Source organism: Harpia harpyja, chromosome W (genome assembly GCF_026419915.1).
Source record: "Harpia harpyja isolate bHarHar1 chromosome W, bHarHar1 primary haplotype, whole genome shotgun sequence".
NCBI classification, from domain to species: domain Eukaryota; kingdom Metazoa; phylum Chordata; class Aves; order Accipitriformes; family Accipitridae; genus Harpia; species Harpia harpyja.
The window spans coordinates 17,725,275-17,729,029 of NC_068968.1; positions in this window are offsets into that span (position 1 = coordinate 17,725,275).

Genomic DNA, 3,755 nt, shown 5'->3' on the forward strand with positions numbered 1-3,755 from the left:
GCCCAATGAGAAACACGCCTGAGCGCTGTTAGCCACTCGGAGCAGAGCGGGGGGTGGGACTACGCCGCCGCTCAAGCTACGCTGAGAGGGGGGCGGTGCTGGCGTGCCGTGGTGATGCGGTAGCTGTCCGCTAGGGGGGGTGGGTGAGTCCCTCGCACTACCCTCCACTATAGCGCGGGTGAGCTGGCAGAATGCAGCGGGGAGGAGGTGGGTTTTGGTTAGCTGTGGTGTGTGGGGATCAGGTAGGGGGTTTCCTTTTCTCCAACTCGTGCCTTATTTTCCTTTCTCTAGAATAAAACAAAGGGCGGAGCAGCGCTACAGCGGAGCGTGCACCGGTGGGGAGGGATGTCGCAGAGGTGAGGGGGCAGCGGGGGTGAACAGTACCGGGGGAGGGGCGCTTCCATGGAGAGCAGCAAAACCCCGCAGGGCTGCAGGAGGAAAACCCTCACGGCCGGCCACGTGTGGATCTGCTCAGCAGCTCTGGGCAATAAACCCATTCCTTGCAGAGGAATGCAAAAACTGCCCAGTCTGGAGAAAGAAAAGTGGGTGTTTCCTCAGAAATAGATCGGTTTACTGCTGAATTGAAAGGGGTAATTAGATGCTCCTTCATTTAGTGGGAGAGGCGGCCATGAAGGCCTGCAGCACCTGCAGCTTATAGGCAGACCTTCCCTACCCACCTGTGATGTAGGCCAGGGTGAGGAGCTGGTGTGGGGGCTCCAGTGTCTTGCTGTGCCTGTGGGGAGGGATGGGAGCCCCAATGCCCTTGTCACAAAAACTCGCAACTGGCTTGTGCTAACTGAGGAGAGAGGCCAGGACTCAAAGTATAGAATTACAAGGGTAAATATTTATTTATGTGCATGAGGTGTCTCAGCCAAATTGGGGCACCTCAAATGTGGTTTTACACAGGGTTCTTATAGCCTTCAAACACTCAGGTACAACATGATTTGATTAATCACAAACACACACACTACCCATTATTAATCATAGTGAAATTTTGCAAAGCAACTATATTTTTGCAGCATTTTTGCTGCTTGCCTATTGATCCAGATGTCCCTAGAGTCAGTCTTGCTATAGTTACTTAGCTATGATGCCAGACAATGCTGGGAGGATTTCAAAGATGTGCTAGAGGGGCTAAGATGCTGGCGTTATCTTGGTTGTCCAGGGGTATCCTTTACCCTTCATGGACAGCTATAAGCTTCCAAGAAGCAAAGTCCTTATTTCCAGGGCTGGGCTGTCCTTTAGTTTGTTTTACTTAAGCATGAACAATACCAAAGTCTCCAGTAAAATTCCACTACCTCGTTACATTACAGTGTATGTGAACCAATATATATATTAACAAAGTTAATACACTTTCATACTACAAAGGCTGGTTGATAGAATAGTTAGGGAAGGGAATTTTCATAACAGTCCCTCCTTTTCTTTTGACCATCAGGTTCACTTTATATTATTGTATTGGCTTTGTGTGGCAAGGTTTTGGTAGCGGGGGGGGGTGGTGGTGTTACAGGGGTGGCTTCTGTAAGAAGCTGCTGGAAGCTTCCCCTGTGTCCAACAGAGCCAATACCAGCTGGCTCTAAGATGGACCTGCTGCCGGCCAAGGCCGAGCCAATCAGCGATAGTGGTAGCGCCTCTGTGATAACATTTTTAAGAAGGGAAAAAAAGTTGGGACAGAGAAATGGCAGCCAGAGAGAGGAGTGAGAACATGTAAGAGAAACAGCCCTGCAGACACCAAGGTCAGTGAAGAAGGAGGGGGAGGAGGTGGTCCAGGCACCAGAGCAGAGATTCCCCTGCAGCCCGTGGGGAAGACCATGGTGAGGCAGGCTGTCCCCCTGCAGCCCATGGAGGTCCATGGTGGAGCAGATATCCACCTGCAGCCCGTGGAGGACCCCACACCGGAGCAGGTAGGTTCCTGAAGGGGGCTGTGACCCTGTGGGAACCCCGCGCTGGAGCAAGCTCCTGGCAGGACCTGCGGATCTGTGGAGAGAGGAGCCCACATTGGAGCAGGTTTTCTGGCAGGACTTGTGACCCCGTGGGGGACCCATGCTGGAGCAGTCTGTGCCTGAAGGACTGCACACCGTGGAAAGGACCCATGCTGGAGCAGTTCATGAAGAACTGCAGCCCATGGGAAGGACCCACGTTGGAGAAGTTCATGGAGGACTGTCTCCCATGGGTGGGACCCCATGCTGGAGCAGGGGAAGAGTGTGATGAGTCCTGCCCCTGAAGAGGATGAAGTGGCAGAAAATAACATGTGATGAACTGACTGTAAACCCCATTCCCCATCCCCCTGTGCTGCTGGGGGGGTAGGTAGAGAATCCAGGAGTGAAGTTGTGCCCAGGAAGAAGGGAGGAGTGAAGGGAGGGTGTTCTGAGATTTGGTTTTATTTCTTATTACCCTACTCTGGTTGATTGGTAATAAATTGAGTTAATTTTCCCCAAGCTGAGTCTGTTTTGCCTGTGATGGTAATTGGTGAGTGATCTCTCCTGTCCTTATCTTGACCCACAAGCTCTTTGTTATATTTTCTCTCCCCTGTCCAGCTGAGGAGGGGGAGTGATAGAACAGCTTTGGTGGGCACCTGGCATCCAGCCAGGGTCAACCCATCACAATTATCTATTATTTTAGTAGTAAGTTGAGTGCATAAGGTAATACAACACTGCAAATACACCTATATAATTACAAAGCAAAATAAGATACTGAATACAACAGCCAAAATCCTTTTAGTTCACAGTCCTATACTTAAGTCTGGGAGCCAAGAGGTTAACCACCTGAATAGATTTAGGGGAGATTCCTGTCTTACTTTATGTAAGACTTTTAAATGAGTTCTATCTTGTTTATATTAGTTTCAATTGTCTTGTCTTCATTGACGTAAAACCAGCAGCTATTATTCAATAATGCACATATCCTGTTCTGTGCTGCTAATAGATCGTCTAAGGCTAATTGATTCTGTATTACCATTTCTGATAATAATTTGATTTTTTTCTGTAGGGCTACAATATTATCTGCATTTTAATTAATGCACCTAGAATACACTTCTCATCCCAGGTTGAGGGTAAATACTTAAATGCCCTTTCTCCACATATCCAATATTGCCCTGGTAGTTGTGTAAATAGGGTAGTATAATCCTCAAATAAATCTTAATCGTGTAAGCTATTTCGTGCAAAAGGGTTAGCATGTGCTGGATCTGGTTGTTTAGGTAAACCAGTAAGGCTCAGACCCAGATTACATGACTCGGAGCAATCAGGATCTCATAGGTCCATAGTGAAAACCAAAATTTTACAATTATCTTCAGTTTGATTATGGCTTCCTACAGAATACCAAGTTAATCTATCTGTGAATATGCACATTGTTTCGGATTTTGGAGAGCCTGATAAACTCCATCCCAGAACAAATCTACAATATGATGTCTCATTATAATAGGTTTCGTGTAAGGGTTTTTTAAACTATTATTAGTAAGAAAAAAAACAAACAGCATATTGTAACAGACAACTACACTCTAATTTTAAGTAAGGATATAGTTCAGTCCATGTGCAATTCATAAGTATCAAATTACTTTCTACTTTCTTGTTGTTGTATTTTAAGCAAGGTTAGCAAGTCCACAGCCAATCCACTAGCTCCGTGTAAATTCCCAGCCATGGGTAATTTTGTCTCTGCAGTGGTAGATATTTTCTTGGTGGCAGAAGGGTTTCCTGGTTCCAATTCTAGATTGGTTGCAGCTTTCAGGTGGGAGTGACGGATCCAAGTCGATTTTTCTTCCACCTTTA